A 16,378-nucleotide genomic window follows, 5' to 3' on the forward strand; every position below is an offset into this window, starting at 1 on the left:
CCGCATCCACAATTTATTTTGCCTTTGATTACATTTTGTGCAATATATAGGTACAATTATTTGAATTTAGAATTTAACATTGCATGAGGTGAGTTGGGGATTTGGACATAGTTAGTATTTAATATTTAGTTAGTATTTTTTTTTTTGCTTTAGGCTTAGATTATAGACAGAAACATGGACTGGTAACATTATCATCTTATATGTTTTGTTTACATTAATAATTTGTAGTAATTTTACAAAAAACATTGAAATTAGGTACTAATATTATACATTTTATTTCTTTTCAGGTACCCCCGCCAGAAGGACGGAAGCACCGAGTTGCTGGAGGCCTCAAGAGTCATTGGAGGTGAGTATTAGTTGTGATTTGGCAGGAAATTTGCTTCGGACGCTGGATGCGCGCCACTTGCCATATGTATGTCCGGAAAGCGTTGCAGGTAATTTATTGGTGGTAAGAATATGACGCGCCGCTGTCATTTGTTGGTTTTCTCTTCCACCCTCAGTGGTAGATGTTTGCGATTATTTATTTAGCTTGTTAAATTGCAGGTCAGCTTCGGCGGTCGTCGGGAAGAGGATGCCTGAAGAAAGGTCCGGAACAGCGGTCGTCACGTAGTTTTGGAGCTGCTGCCATTATTGTGGTGTGATCTGTCTCATTATGGCAGAGGAGTCGACAGTGATGATTGTGGCTTGGTCGTTCATCTAGGGTGGCTAGGTGCGCCGCGTTTTGTGGCCATTTCGTCAGGGTTTGCAGCTTGGAGCCTCCGGAACGTGATTAGTTGCCGAGGGCCGTCGCAACGATTGGGGCCATGGAAATGGAAGTAAAATTAGAGATTGGGTGAGTATTATATTTGTTATTTGATTTTGTGATTGTGTCATTTTGTGTTTTTTCAGGTACGTTTAGTGGGAGGTAAGTATGATATTTATAATTTTTTGTTTTTATAATTATTGCATTAATTTTGTTTTGTTTTATTTTTGTTTTTCAGGTACATTAGGTGGAAGCTAGTCTGGTGGTAAGTGTTATAATTGTTTTTAAGGTTGCATTAATATTTTGTTTTTCAGCTGCGTTTTGTAACTAATTGGGAGGCCCTTTGTTTTTGGAACATGGCAGCGGAAAAGCCGCGGGTTTAGGGTCGTCGAGTTGGCAATTAGATAAGTGTTTTGTTAAAGTAATTAATTCCCAGTTTTAGCTTGTGCTTCCTCGTTTCAGAATTTACAATCTTGGAAAGAGCAGTTGCATGCTTATCGTCAGCAAGATGGAGCCGCCTGTTGTCGCCTATTGTCGCCTGGTTATTTGCCTGTCCGGTTTGCTTTGTCCTTAATTAATTATATTTTGTATCATATTCTTATTAAAATTTTTCCTTTCGTTGTAGGTTAGCGGAAAATCCGTGGGAGATGCGATACTGAGGAAAGGAATTTTGTGTTTTTCTTTTCAGGTACATTTGGTGGGAGGTAAGTATTATATTTATAATTTATGTGTTTTTATAATTATTGCATTAATTTTGTTTTTGTTTTTCAGGTACATTTGGTGGAAGCTAATCTGGTGGTGAGTATTTTAATTGTTTTATGGTTACATTAGTCTTTTGTTTTACAGGTACGTTTTGTGACTAATTTGGAGGCCCTTTGTTTTTGAAACATTGCAACAGGAGAGCCGCGAGTTTAGTGTCGTCGAATTGGCAATTAGATAAGTGTTTATTTAAAGTAAATAATTCCCAGTATTAGCTTGTGCTTCCTTGTTTCAGAGTTCACAATCTTGAAAAAAGCAGTTGCGTGCTTTTCATCAGCAGGATAGAGTCGCCTGTTGGCGTCTATTAATTTGCCTGTCCGGTTTGTAAATTTATATTTGTCCTTAATTAATTTTCTTTGTATTCTATTCTTATTAATTTTCTTTTCGTTGTAGGTTTTCGGAAAAATTTGTGGAAGATGCGATACTGAGGAAAAGTATACAATTTGAGGACAAGTGGTACGGTTTAATTGTGTGACGTCAGCTCCGCGCTAGTGATCCTTATTGGAGAAGTGGCATCAGGAGGTGGAGACGGCATCGTAATGATGTCGATTTTTTTTGTGTTAAAAGGCAAAAAGTTGGCTTTTTTGTTTTACGTTTGGTGGAGCCGTCTCCTCTTGTCTAATGCATAGGATGTGGGTAAGCTATGTCTGCAGTGGGTGAGGTATTTGCTTTGTTTGATTTTATTTTGTTTATTTAATTTGTTGTTGATTGTTTACTTTTAGGTTTTAGCGTCAACTCGCTGTTGGCGCTCGTCAAGCTGGAAATTTATGGGAGCAGCAGAGTGTCCTGTTCGACGAGGTGGAAGCGTTGTTGGCCCGTCTTTTGCAGAGCATCAATTTGTGTAGATTTCAGCGTTGATAATAGATACTTCAAAGGACCGTGCGGCAATAATTTCAGGTAAGTGACGTTGTGCATAATTTTTTTTTTTTTTTTACTTTGTAGGTGGAGGTACGGAGACAGAATGAATTCTGTTCCGCATCCACAATTTTATTTTGCCTTTGATTACAATAAATGCAATATGTAGGTACAATAATTTGAATTTTTGAGTTTAACATAGCTTGGGGTGAGTTTGGGGCTTGGACATAGTTTGTTAGTATTAATTTTTAAGTTAGTATTTTTTAGGCATGGATTTCAGACATTGACATGATTGGTAACATTATCAGCTTGCATGTTTTGTTTACATTTATAAAATGAAATTATTTTGCAAAAAACATTAAAATTTTAGACTAACATTGTTTTATTTATTTCTTTTCAGGTACCCCCATCAGAAGGACAGGAGCACCGCGTCGCAGAGAGCCTCAGGAGTCATCACAGGTAAGTTTTGTTGCATTTTGGCAGTGGTCTGTTGCGGCCGCTGGAAGTGGGCCACTTGCAACAATTTTGTCCGGCCGGCGATTGCAGGTTAGTTGTTCTTGGTATCGGCATCCATCGCTGCCGTCTTTAGGTGAGTATCAGTTGTATCGTCGGTGGCAGTTTTATGCAATTGTTTGAATATATTGCAGATAAAATTGCCGTTCGTCAGGAAGAGGAGTTGCAATGAGTTGCCCCACGCAGCCGTCATTGCATTTCTTGAGAGCCGCTGTCTATATGGTGGTGGAGTCGTCTCTTGGCGAAGAAGTCATCAGAGAGGATTGTGGCTCGGTCTGTCACCGAAGGAAGCCAGGTGCGCCGCGTCTTGTGGCCATAGCGTCAGGATTGGCAGCTTGGGGCCGCCGTTTTAAGATTTGTAGCAGAGAGCCGCCGCAACGGAATAGCCATGGAAATGGATGCAAAAATAGTATTTGGTAAGTATTATATATGCTATTTGTTAATTATGATTGCATTAATTTGTATTGTTTCAGGTACATTGAGTGGAATTAATTTAAGGTAAGTATTATATTGGTGTATATTTGTTTATATTGTTGCGTTTATTATTGTTTTTCAGGTACTTAAAAAGGAAGCTAGTCTGGGGTGAGTATTTTATTGCTTTTTTAATTGCGTTGATTTATTTGCTTTTCAGGTACGTTTTGTGAGGGCTAAATTGGAGGCCCTTGTTATTGTGTTGTTGCAGCTGGAATGCCACGATTTTGGAGTCATCAAGTTGTCAATTAGATAAGTATTATATTATAATTATATTTTTCCCAGTAATAGCTTGTGTTCCCTTGTTTCAATAGTTGTGGTCTTGGAAGCTGGAGCTGCGTGCTTGTCGTCAGCAGGATGAGGCCGTCCACTAGCATCTGCTACTTTGTCTGTCCGGTTTGTTATTATTTATGTGTCCTTGATAATTTTTGTATCGCATTCTTATTTAATTTCCTTTCATTACAGGTTAGCGGAAAATTCGTCGAAGATACAGAACTGAGGAGAAATATACAATTTAAGGACAGGATTTGCAGCATTTTGATGTGGCATCTGCGCCATGCAAATTATCCTTATTTATGCTTTGGCGTCAGGAGATGGAGACGGCATCCTAAAATTGTCAATTTTTTGTGTTTAAAATCGCGAAAGTTGGCGATTTAGTTTTGCTTTTGCGCTGCCTGTCTCCTGATTTACGTGCGCTTCATCGGCAGGATGAGCTCGTCAGGTTTGCATTTTTCTGTGTGTCCTTGATTAGTTTTGTATTATATTCTTATTAATTTTCCTTTCCTTTCAGGTTATCAGGAAATCATTGAAAAAACGGTGCTGGGGAAATTTTTACAATTTGGAGACGGATTTTAATTATTTTTAATATGATGTCAGCTCCGGGATAGTAATCCTTGTTAGTGCAGTGGCATCAGGAGGAGGAGACGGCGTTGTAAGATTGTCAATTTATTGTGTTTATAATCACGAAGGATGGCGATTTTGTTTTTTCTTTGCAGGGCTCGTCTTCTCTTTTTGGTTGCGTTGGATCACCAGTTGGCTGTGTTTGTTGAGGTAAGTGCTTTATTTGTTTGGCTTTGTTTATTTTCTTATTGGGTTATTGTTTTCCAACTTTACTGGTGGAGGTACGGAGACAGAATGACTTCTGTTCCGCATCCACAATTTATTTTGCCTTTGATTACATTTTGTGCAATATATAGGTACAATTATTTGAATTTAGAATTTAACATTGCATGAGGTGAGTTGGGGATTTGGACATAGTTAGTATTTAATATTTAGTTAGTATTTTTTTTTTTTTTTTGCTTTAGGCTTAGATTATAGACAGAAACATGGACTGGTAACATTATCATCTTATATGTTTTGTTTACATTAATAATTTGTAGTAATTTTACAAAAAACATTGAAATTAGGTACTAATATTATACATTTTATTTCTTTTCAGGTACCCCGCCAGAAGGACGGAAGCACCGAGTTGCTGGAGGCCTCAAGAGTCATTGGAGGTGAGTATTAGTTGTGATTTGGCAGGAAATTTGCTTCGGACGCTGGATGCGCGCCACTTGCCATATGTATGTCCGGAAAGCGTTGCAGGTAATTTATTGGTGGTAAGAATATGACGCGCCGCTGTCATTTGTTGGTTTTCTCTTCCACCCTCAGTGGTAGATGTTTGCGATTATTTATTTAGCTTGTTAAATTGCAGGTCAGCTTCGGCGGTCGTCGGGAAGAGGATGCCTGAAGAAAGGTCCGGAACAGCGGTCGTCACGTAGTTTTGGAGCTGCTGCCATTATTGTGGTGTGATCTGTCTCATTATGGCAGAGGAGTCGACAGTGATGATTGTGGCTTGGTCGTTCATCTAGGGTGGCTAGGTGCGCCGCGTTTTGTGGCCATTTCGTCAGGGTTTGCAGCTTGGAGCCTCCGGAACGTGATTAGTTGCCGAGGGCCGTCGCAACGATTGGGGCCATGGAAATGGAAGTAAAATTAGAGATTGGGTGAGTATTATATTTGTTATTTGATTTTGTGATTGTGTCATTTTGTGTTTTTTCAGGTACGTTTAGTGGGAGGTAAGTATGATATTTATAATTTTTTGTTTTTATAATTATTGCATTAATTTTGTTTTGTTTTATTTTTGTTTTTCAGGTACATTAGGTGGAAGCTAGTCTGGTGGTAAGTGTTATAATTGTTTTTAAGGTTGCATTAATATTTTGTTTTTCAGCTGCGTTTTGTAACTAATTGGGAGGCCTTTTTTTTAACTTTGTAGGTGGAGGTACGGAGACAGAATGAATTCTGTTCCGCATCCACAACTTTATTTTGCCTTTGATTACAATAAATGCAATATGTAGGTACAATAATTTGAATTTTTGAGTTTAACATAGCATGGGGTGAGTTTGGGGCTTGGACATAGTTTGTTAGTATTAAATTTAAGTTAGTATTTTATATGCATGGATTTCAGACATTGACATGATTGGTAACATTATCAGCTTGCATGTTTTGTTTACATTTATAAAATGAAATTATTTTGCAAAAAACATTAAAATTTTAGACTAACATTGTTTTATTTATTTCTTTTCAGGTACCCCCATCAGAAGGACAGGAGCACCGCGTCGCAGAGAGCCTCAGGAGTCATCACAGGTAAGTTTTGTTGCATTATGGCAGTGGTCTGTTGCGGCCGCTGGAAGTGGGCCACTTGCAACAATTTTGTCCGGCCGGCGATTGCAGGTTAGTTGTTCTTGGTATCGGCATCCATCGCTGCCGTCATTTGGTGAGTATAAGTTGTATCGTCAGTGGCAGTTTTATGCAATTGTTTGAATATATTGCAGATAAAATTGCCGTTCGTCAGGAAGAGGAGTTGCAATGAGTTGCCCCACGCAGCTGTCATTGCATTTTTTGAGAGCTGCTGTCTATATGGTGGTGGAGTCGTCTCGTGGCGAAGAAGTCGTCAGAGAGGATTGTGGCTCGGTCTGTCACCGAAGGAAGCCAGGTGCGCCGCGTCTTGTGGCCATAGCGTCAGGATTGGCAGCTTGGGGCCGCCGTTTTAAGATTTGTAGCAGAGAGCCGCCGCAACGGAATAGTCATGGAAATGGATGCAAAAATAGTATTTGGTGAGTATTATATATGCTATTTGTTAATTATGATTGCATTAATTTTTGTTGTTTCAGGTACATTGAGTGGAATTAATTTAAGGTAAGTATTATATTGGTGTATATTTGTTTATATTGTTGCGTTTATTATTGTTTTTCAGGTACTTAAAGAGGAAGCTAGTCTGGGGTGAGTATTTTATTGCTTTTTTAATTGCGTTGATTTATTTGCTTTTCAGGTACGTTTTGTATGGGCTAAATTGGAGGCCCTTGTCGTTGTGTTATTGCAGCTAGAATGCCACGATTTTGGAGTCATCAAGTTTGCAATTAGATAAGTATTATATTATTAATATATATTTCCCAGTAATAGCTTGTGTTCCCTTGTTTCAATAGTTGAAGTCTTGGAAGCTGGAGCTGCGTGCTTGACGTCAGCAGGATGGAGCCGACTGTTATCGTCTGCTACTTTGTCTGTCCGGTTTGTTGTTATTTATGTGTCCTTGGGTAGTTTTTGTATCGCATTCTTATTTATTTTCCTTTCATTGCAGGTTAGGAGAGAATTCGTCGATGATGCAGAACAGGGGAGAAATATAAAATTTGAGGACAAGTTTTGCAGCATAAAGGTGTGGCATCTGCGCCACGCAGATGGTCTTTATTTATGCATTGGCGTCAGGAGGTGGAGACGGCATCATAAAATTGTCAGATATTTGTATCTATAATCGCAAAAGTTGGCGATTTTGTTTTGCTTTAACGGGGCCCGTCTCCTGGTTTACGTGTGCGTCATCGGCAGGATGAGGCCGGATTTTTGTATTTGCTGGTTTGCCTGTCCGGTTTGTATCTTTCTGTGTGTCCTTGATTAATTTTGTATTCTGTTATTATTAATTTTCCTTTCCACACAGATTATCAGGAAATCATTGAAGAAACGGTACTGAGGAAATTTATACAATTTGGAGACGGATTTTAATTCTTTTTAATATGATGTCAGCTCCGGGATTGTGATCCTTTTTAGTGCAGTGGCACCAGGAAGTGGAGACGGCGTTGTAAGATTGTCAATTATTTGTGTTTATAATCACGAAAGATGGCGATTTTGTTTTTCTTTGCAGGGCTCGTCTTCTCTTGTTGGTTGCGTTGGATCGCCAGTTGGCTGTGTTTATTGAGGTAAGTGCTTTATTTAATTGTCTTTGTTTATTTTCTTATTGGGTTATTGTTTTGTTTTCAGGTTTTAGCGTCTCTTATGTAGGCGCTCGTCGATCTGAGAGAATTTAAGAGTAGTGGAAAGGATAGATTCTGCAGCTCCGCGTTAAGTGCCCTGAACTAAGCGTGGGCAGCTTATATGGCCCGTCTATTGCAGCGCAGCACTGCAAGTAGATTGCATCGGTGATAAGGGATACTAATCGGGACCGTGTGGCAAGAATGTTCAGGTAAGTGACGTTGTGCATAAATTGCTGCAGCGAGTCGCCTTTTATTCATCATGTTTCTGCCACACTAATCCTTTTCATATCGATCTACCGCTTCATCTTTTATGTCCTGTTGATTTTCTCCGCATCGTTTAGTCAGGATCAGCTGGAGTGCATTGTCTTGGGCTTGCTCATCCGGGTACTTTGAGGTGAGAGTATTGTTTATTGTTTTTGTGCCATCCACTAATTGAATTATTATTCCAGATGAGTTTGGCTGCGTCGAGGAAAGTGATGACAGTGGAGGAGTTTGTGAGCAGACAGACGTGCGCTTTTTCGTCGAATATAGATATCGTTAATATAACTATAAGTAGATGTAGGATTAATTGGATGTTTCCATGTCATGATTGTTATCTCTTCCTTGTATGATTAAGGCCAATAAAATGTCAATTTTCTTCTCTAAATTGTCGACTCTATTAGTTAGGTTTGTTGTGTGGTCGTCCGAGAGGCCTTTTTGTAATTCAGGATTGCAGTTTATTAGCGTTGGTGTGGCTTCATCAATAATTCTTGGCTTGAAGCTAGCTCTGGCAGCTCTGCTGGTGGTGGGAGGGCTGTCGTTGCTAACTTGCATGGGATTTGAAGTACCTTTTTCAGGTTCCTGGTAATTTGCTTCACTCCTTCGCTTTCGGAGCTTGTCCTGGTAATTTTCCAGATGTCTTTGCGCTGGATTGCTTGTCTTGGATGCCAGTCTTGGCTTTGCGTTGTTTTTTGAAGTTGTCCTACCCTTTTTGGGTATGTTGTTTGTGTTTCGGCGCCATTTATTCAGCCGCATCTGAATGGCAGAGTCGTGGGAGGAAAAACGTGGCCTTCTGTCGTTCATATTTTGTCGGAAAGGATTTAACACCGACTTTCTGGCAGCCTCCTGGCGTGCTTCAGCGATTGATCTGCTCAAGATTGCTGAGCTGTGTGGCAGCCGAGGGGTGTTATTGCGTGGAGGAGGGCCTTGACGTCTATAAAAGTTGTTGGTTGCGTCTTTAATTGTACGTATTTTATTTGTGTCAATGTTATTTGCCGCAAGCTTTTGTTTTTCAGCCTTGTAAACGGGGCATCCTTTGTATGCACTAATATGCTCTCCAGAGCAGTTGACGCAGGTAGCAGGGGTGGTTCTTGGCTTGGTGCAGCAGGATGACAGGTGGTCGCCAGCGCATTTCATGCATCTTGGTGGCCTCATGCATGAGTTCTTGGCATGCCTGAAGCCCTGGCATCTGTAGCACTGGACCGGCTCCCGTGTCCTGTTTTTCCTTTCAATATCCACTCTTTGCCCACCGATTTGTTTGAGTGAGATAATTTTGTCATGACTGCCGTCCTTGGCCATGACGATCTCAACTTCAAACATGCGCATGGGCCCACCTGTAGCCGGGTTCGTCATATTTCTGACAAAGCGAGCTGTGAATCCGAGCGTAAGCAACTCCTTGACAATCCACGAGCATGGAGTGGAGTGGTGGAGATGTCTGATTACAACTCGGAAGCCCCTCTCGGACTTTGGCTGGTTGGTGAATAGAGGAAAGCCGTTTGCTATAAGGACATCTTTGATTTTGTGGTAGGCGGTCATGTCCTTGGCCTGGATCCTGACCCCGTTCCCTTCAGTTGCCCTGGTAGTGTAGCTGGAGACTCCTGCTGTATAGTTTAGCTTTTCCAGGAGCGGGACAATTTCTTTGACATCGTCAACGAGTATGGGTGGCGCTCTGCAGCTTAGTGGCACAAGTTTCCAAGGTGGCAGCTCAGCTTCTGTATTTTGAGGAGGTGCCGTCGTTGCGCTGCGTGCAGGAGCATTGGTGCTGCAGGGTAACGGCTGGTGTGAGAGTCGATTCCTGGTTTTGGATTCCTCGTATACAGATTTGGCTGCCTTGCTTTGGAAAACGGGTGTGGTGAGGGGTGGAAAAATGCTGGGAGATTTGAAATTGGTGGTCACACATAATCGTTTATTTGGCGTCTTGAAACTGGAGCAGTCCAAGTCATCGTTTGTCCTCTTGGCCGGAGTTTTCGTTAGAGGAGCCGGAACTGTGGGTGCCACAAAGATTGGACCAGTTCCAGCAACCATTTCCGAGAAACTCATGAGCTGCTCGTCTGGGCTCCTGGACGGAGATTTGAATAAGTCCCGCTTGGCAGCAGGCCGACTAAGGGTGCGAGCTGTTGTTAAATTCACCACAGTGGGCATGGATCTGTTGCTGGATTTTAATTTTAAATCACCCTGAGCTTCAGGGCGTAAAGAAGCACTCCTTTGATGAGGGGAAATGCTTCTTTTCCCAGTATTTACAGAGCGAATGGTGGGTTTTTTGCTTAGGCTGAGTTTAGAAGTGTCAGGTTTAGGGTTAAAAATTGACCAGAAAGCTTTGGCAGTTGTACTTGGTCTTTCCTCCTGCTTGCTTTCGTTAATTTGTATAAGTGGTGGAGCAATTTCACCACTGTCAATATCATTGGCTTTGTTGGGTTGAGTTTTTGAATTGGCAAGCGCGGGAGATTTAGAGCAGCTTTCTAAATTTGTTTCGGCGGCTTTATTTATTTGTGTGTGTGTATAAGAAGGAGGGGAAGAAGCATTACGTCCAATTTTGGTGGATGAGCTGAGATTTTTCTCTGCGCTATCGGTGTGTGGGAGAGAGGGGAAATTTCCCATAGCGTCGCTCGGTTTGGCGCCTCTTAATTCTGTGTCTTTTACTTTGTAGGTGGAGGTACGGAGACAGAATGAATTCCGTTCCGCATCCACAAATTTATTTTGCCTTTGATTACATTTTATGCAATATGTAGGTACAATTATTTGAATTTAGAGTTTAACATTGCATGAGGTGAGTTTGGGGCTTGGACATAGTTAGTATTTAATAATAAGTTAGTATTTTTTTTCGTAGGCTTTAGATTATAGACAGAGACATGGACTGGTTACATTATCGTCTTGCATGTTTTGTTTACATTAATAAATTGTAGTGATTTTACAAAAAACATTGAAATTAGAGACTAACATTATACAATTTGTTTCTTTTCAGGTACTCCCGCCAGAAGGACGGAAGCATCGAGTCGCTGAGGAGCATTAGTTGTCATTACAGGTGAGTTTTTGTTGTAAGTTGGCTGTAATCTGTTGCGGTCGCTGAGAGTGGGCCACTTGCAATAAGTGTGTCCGGCCGGCGTAGCAGGTGCTTTGTTCTCGGTTGCAACATCCAGCGCAGCCGTCATTTGGTTATCGTCAGTGGCAAGATGAATCCCGCGCAGCTGTCATTGCGTATTTATAGAGCTGCTGTTCGTCTTGTTGTGGCAGAGAAGTCGTCAGTGCGGATTGTAGCTCGGTCTGTCACCGAGAGAAGCCAGGTGCGCCGCGTCTTGTGGCCATAGCGTCAGGATTGGCAGCTTGGGGCCGCCGGTTCGAGATTTGTTGCAGAGGGCCGCCGCAACGGAATAGCCATGGAAGTGAATGCAAAAATAGTATTTGGTAAGTATTATATATGCTATTTGTTTTTTATGATTGCATAAATTTATGTTGTTTCAGGTACGTTGAGTGGAATTTAATTTAAGGTAAGTCTTATATTGATGTATATTTGTTTATATAGTTGCGTTTATTATTATTTTTCAGGTACTTGAGGAGCAAGCTAGTCTGGGGTAAGTATTGTGTTGCTTTAATAATTGCGTTGATTTTTTTTTTGCTTTTCAGGTACGTTTTGTAAGGGCTAAATTTGAGGCCCTTGTTATTGTGTTATTGCAGCTGGAATGCCGCGATTTTGGAGTCTTCAAATTGTCAATTAGATAAGTATTATATTATAAAAATATTTTTCCCAGTAATAGCTTGTGTTCCCTTATTTCAATAGTTGAGGTCTTTGAAGCTGGAGCTGTGTGCTTGTCGTCAGCAGGATGGAGCCGTCAACTAGCGTCAGCTACCTTTTCTGTCCGGTTTGTTATTATTTAATTGTCCTTGAGTAATTTTTGTATACATTCGTATTTATTTTCCTTTTATTACAGGTTAAGAGAGAATTCGTCGATGATGCAGAACTGAGGAGAAATATACAATTTGAGGACAAATTTTGCAGCATATTGATGTGGCATCTGTGCCACGCAAGTGGTCCTTATTTGTGCAATGGCGTCAGGAGATGGAGACGGCATCATAAAATTGTCAACTTTTTGTGTTTATAATCGCGAAAATTGGCGATTTATTTTGCTTTTGTGGTGCCAGTCTCTTGTTGTCGGTTGCGTTGAAGGATTTGCGTGCGTGGCGTCAGGATGATGGAATCGCATATCTGTATCTGCTTGTTTGCCTGGCAAGTTTTAAGTTTTTCTGTGTGTCCTTTATTAATTACGCATCATATTCTTATTGATTTTCATTTCTTTACAGGTTATCGGAAGATAATTGGGCATAAGATACTGAGGAAAATGATGCAATTTGGGGACGGATTTTGAAGCTTTTAAAAGTGATGTCAGCTCCGCGCTAGTGATCCTTATTAATGCAGTGGCATCAGGAAGTGGAGACGGCGTCTTAGGATTTTTAATTTTTTGTGTTTATAATCGCGAAAATTGGCGATTTCGTTCTGTTTTTGCGAAGCCCGCCTCCTCCTGTCGGTTGCGTTAGATGTTGATCAGCAGTTGGCTGTGGTCAAGTAGGTAAGTGCATTTGATTGTTTTGTTTAATTTGTTAATGATTAATTGTTTTATTTTTAGGTTTTAGCGTCAGTTCTTGTAGGCGCTCGTCAGTCTGAGTTTTGAGAGAGTATGGAGGCAGATAGAAGTGCGCTTTTCCATCAGATAAAGATGTCGTTTTACTAGATATAAGTATTTGTAAGTTTAATTGGATGTATCCATGTCAAGATTGTTGTCTCTTCCTTGAGTAATTATTGCCAATAAAATGTCGATTTTCTTTTCTAAATTGTCGACTCTAATTGCTAATTTTCTTGTGGGGTCATCCGATAACCCTTTTTGTAAGAAATGATTGGAGTTTCTTGGCGATGGTGTGGCTACATCAATAACTCTTGGTTTAAAACTAGCTCTTGCAGCTCTGCTGGTGGTCGGAGGGCTGTCATTGCTAGCTTGCATGGGATTTGAGTTACCTTTTTCAGGTTCCTGGTCATTTTCTTCACTCCTTTGTTTTCGGAGCATGTCCTGGTAATTTTCCAGATGTCTTTGCGCTGGATTGCTTGTCTTGGATACCAGTCTTGGCTTTGCGTTGTGTTTTGAGGTTGTCCTACCCTTTTTGGGTATATTGTTAGAGGTTCGGCGCCATTTATTCAGACGCATCTGAATGGCAGTGTCATGCGAGGAGAATCGTGGCCTTCTGTCGTTCATATTTTGTCGGAACGGATTTGAGATTGACTTTCTGGCTGCCTCCTGGCGAGCTTCAGCGATTGATCTGTTCAGGATCGCTGAGCTGTGTGGCAGCCGTGGGGTATTATTGCGTGGAGGAGGGCCTTGACGTCTATAGAAGTTGTTAGTTGCGTCTTTAATTGTGCGTATTTTGTTTGTGTCGATGTTGTTGGCCGCAAGCTTTTGTTTTTCTGCTTTGTAAACGGGGCATCCCTTGTATGCACTAATGTGCTCTCCAGAGCAGTTGACGCAGGTAGCAGGGGTGGTTCTTGGCTTGGTGCAACAGGATGACAGGTGGTCGCCAGCGCATTTCATGCATCTTGGTGGCCTCATGCATGAGTTCTTGGCATGCCTGAAGCCCTGGCATCTGTAGCACTGGACTTAAACTTTACTGGTGGAGGTACGGAGACAGAATGAGTTCTGTTCCGCATCCACAATTTATTTTGCCTTTGATTACAGTGTGTGTAATATATAGAACAATTATTTGAAATTTCGAATTTTACATTGCATGGGGTGAGTTTGGGGCTTGGACATAGTTAGTATTTAATGTTAAGTTAGTATTTTTTTTTGTAGGCTTTAGATTATAGTCAAAGACATGGACTGGTTACATTATCGTCTTGCATGTTTTGTTTACATTAATAAAATGTAATGATTTTACGAAAAACATTGAAATTTAGGACTAACATTGTATAATTTGTTTCTTTTCAGATACCCCCGCCAGAAGGACGGAAGCATCGAGTCGCTGTGGAGCCTTAGGAGTCATTACAGGTGAGTTTTTGTTGCATTTTGGCAGTCGTCTATTGCGGCCGTTGGAAGTGGGCCGCTGGCAACAAGTGTGTCCGGCCGGAGTTGCAGGTGATTTGTTCTCGGTTTCAGCATCCCTCGCCGCCGTCATTTGGTGAGTATCAATTGTATCGTCAGTGGCAGTTTTATGCAATTGTTTGAGTATGTTGCAGATAGAATTGCCGTTCATCAGGAAGAGGAGTTGCGATGTGTTGCCCCACGCAGCTGTCATTGCATTTTTTGAGAGCTGCTGGCTATATGGTGGAGGAGTCGTCTCGTGGCAAAGAAGTCGTCAGAGAGGATTGTGGCTCGGTCTATCACCGAGAGAAGCCAGGTGCGCCGCATCTTGTGGCCCTGTCGCCAGGTGTGGCAGCTTGGGGCCGCCGGTTCGAGATTTGTTGCAGAGGGCCGCCGCGAAGAAATAGGCATGGAAATGGATGCAAAAATAGTGTTTGGTAAGTATTATATATGTTATCAGTTTTTTATGATTGCATTAATTTTTGTTTTTTCAGGTACGTTGAGTGGATTTTAATTTAAGGTAAGTATTATATTTGGGTATAAATGTTTATATAATTGCGTTTATTATTGTTTTTCAGGTACTTAAAGGAAGCTTGTCTGGGGTGAGTATTGAGTAGCTTTTATAATTGCGTTGATTTTGTTTTTGCTTTTCAGGTACGTTTTGTAGGAGCTGACTTGGATGATCTTTGTTATTGTGCAAATTGCAGCTGGAATGCCACGGTTTTGGAGTCATCAAGTTGTCAATTAGATAAGTATTATATTATAAATATATTTATCCCAGTAATAGCTTGTGTTCCCTTGTTTCAATAGTTGGAGTCCTAGAAGCTGGAGCTGCGTGCTTGTCGTCAGCAGGATGGAGCCGTTCACTAGCCTCTGCTACTTTGTCTGTCCGGTTTGTTATTATTTCTGTGTCCTTGAGTAATTTTTGTATCGCATTCTTATTTATTTTCCTTTCATTGCAGGTTAGGAGAGAATTAGTCGAGGATACAAAACTGAGGAGAAATATACAATTTAAGGACAAATTTTTCAGCATATTGATGTGGCATCTGTGCCACGCAAATGATCCTTATTTGTGCAATGGCGTCAGGAGATGGAGACGGCATCATAAAATTGTCAACTTTTTGTGTTTATAATCGCGAAAATTGGCGATTTTATTTTGCTTTTGCGGTGCCTGTCTCTTGTTGTCGGTTGCGTTGAAGGATTTACGTGCGTGGCGTCAGGATGATGGAATCGCATATCTGTATCTGCTTGTTTACCTCGCAAGTTTTACGTTTTTCTGTGAGTCCTTTATTAATTTTGCATCATATTCTTATTGATTTTCCTTTCTTTACAGGTTATCGGAAAATAATTGAACGTACCATACTGCGGAAAATTATGCATTTTAGAGACGGATTTTGAGACTTTTTAAAAAATGGTGTCAGCTCCGCGCTAGTGATCCTTAAACGTGCAGTGGCATCAAGAGGTGGAGACGGCGTCGTAAAGTTGTCAATTTTTTGGGTTTATAATCGCGATAGCTGCCGGTTTTGTTTTTCTATTGTGGAGACCGCCTCTTCTTGTAGGTTGCATTGGATCACCATTAGGCTGTGGTCAAGGAGGTAAGAGCAATATTTGATTGTTTTGTTTAATTTTTTATTGGTTAATTGTTTTGTTTTCAGGTTTTAGCGTCAATTAATGTAGGCGCTCGTCGTTCTGGGATCGGCCCGTCTATTGCAGCGCAGCATGCAAGTAGGTTGTATCGGTGATAAGAGATACTACCAGGGACTGTGTGGCAAGAAGATTCAGGTAAGTGACGTTGTGCATAAATTGCTGCGGCGAGTCGCCTCTTATTCATCATGTTTCTGCCACACTAATCCTTTTCATATCGATCTACCGATTCGTCGATTATGTCCTGGTTGATTTTCCCCGCATCGTTTCGTCAGGTTCAGCTAGAGTGCGTTGTCTTAGGCTTGTTCATCCGGATGCGTTGAGGTGAGAGTATTGTTTATGTTTTATTGCGATTATCTAATTGAATTTATATTCCAGGAAAGTTAGGCTGGGTCGAGGAAGGTGATGACCTTGCATGAGTTTGGGAGCAGACTGACGTGCGCTTTTCATCGGATATAGATGTCGTTAGAATAGATATAAAGAGATGTGGGTTTAAATGGATGTTTCCATGTCAAGATTGTAATCTCTTCCTTGTATGATTAAGGCCAATAAACTGTCAATTTTCTTCTCTAAATTGTCGACTCTTTTTGCTAGGTTTGAAGTGTGGTCGTCCGAGAAGCCTTTTTGTGAGTTAGGATTGGAGTTCCTTGGCGATTGCATGGCTTCATCTATGAGTCTTGACTTGAAGCTGGCTCTAGCAGCCCTGCTGGTGGTAGGAGGGCTGTCGTTGCTAAAATGTATGGGGTTTGGAGTACCTTTTTCAGGTTCCTGGTCATTTTCTTCGCTCCTTTGTTTTCGGA

At 41.1% G+C, this 16,378-nt stretch overlaps 7 long non-coding RNA genes across 8 annotated transcripts; all 7 read left to right on the forward strand.

The window, feature by feature from the left end:
• Positions 1 to 309: 309 nt before the first annotated feature.
• LOC116802693 lies at positions 310 to 1,482 on the forward strand. The gene is made up of 3 exons (XR_004363033.1): positions 310 to 832; positions 889 to 904; positions 981 to 1,482. It is a non-coding gene; the product is annotated as an uncharacterized LOC116802693 (long non-coding RNA).
• A 2,228-nt stretch (positions 1,483 to 3,710) lies between these two features.
• Positions 3,711 to 4,251, forward strand: LOC116802696. The gene is made up of 3 exons (XR_004363036.1): positions 3,711 to 3,736; positions 3,806 to 4,061; positions 4,131 to 4,251. It is a non-coding gene; the product is annotated as an uncharacterized LOC116802696 (long non-coding RNA).
• Positions 4,252 to 4,799: 548 nt separating this feature from the next.
• On the forward strand, positions 4,800 to 5,567 carry LOC116802694. Its single transcript, XR_004363034.1, has 3 exons — positions 4,800 to 5,322; positions 5,379 to 5,394; positions 5,471 to 5,567. It is a non-coding gene; the product is annotated as an uncharacterized LOC116802694 (long non-coding RNA).
• Positions 5,568 to 6,926: 1,359 nt separating this feature from the next.
• LOC116802691 lies at positions 6,927 to 8,257 on the forward strand. Of its 2 annotated transcripts, XR_004363030.1 has the most exons (6): positions 6,927 to 7,235; positions 7,305 to 7,445; positions 7,509 to 7,563; positions 7,625 to 7,826; positions 7,959 to 8,011; positions 8,067 to 8,257. It is a non-coding gene; the product is annotated as an uncharacterized LOC116802691 (long non-coding RNA). The 2 variants fall into 2 exon arrangements; XR_004363029.1 differs by having other exon boundaries at positions 7,305 to 7,563.
• A 2,529-nt stretch (positions 8,258 to 10,786) lies between these two features.
• Positions 10,787 to 11,434, forward strand: LOC116802695. The gene is made up of 3 exons (XR_004363035.1): positions 10,787 to 11,277; positions 11,335 to 11,360; positions 11,419 to 11,434. It is a non-coding gene; the product is annotated as an uncharacterized LOC116802695 (long non-coding RNA).
• Positions 11,433 to 12,699, forward strand: LOC116802689. Its single transcript, XR_004363027.1, has 3 exons — positions 11,433 to 11,732; positions 11,802 to 12,437; positions 12,495 to 12,699. It is a non-coding gene; the product is annotated as an uncharacterized LOC116802689 (long non-coding RNA).
• A 2,327-nt stretch (positions 12,700 to 15,026) lies between these two features.
• LOC116802687 lies at positions 15,027 to 16,152 on the forward strand. The gene is made up of 2 exons (XR_004363011.1): positions 15,027 to 15,529; positions 15,590 to 16,152. It is a non-coding gene; the product is annotated as an uncharacterized LOC116802687 (long non-coding RNA).
• Positions 16,153 to 16,378: the final 226 nt, after the last annotated feature.

Source organism: Drosophila sechellia, unplaced genomic scaffold, assembly GCF_004382195.2.
Source record: "Drosophila sechellia strain sech25 unplaced genomic scaffold, ASM438219v1 U_207, whole genome shotgun sequence".
Lineage (NCBI taxonomy): Eukaryota > Metazoa > Arthropoda > Insecta > Diptera > Drosophilidae > Drosophila > Drosophila sechellia.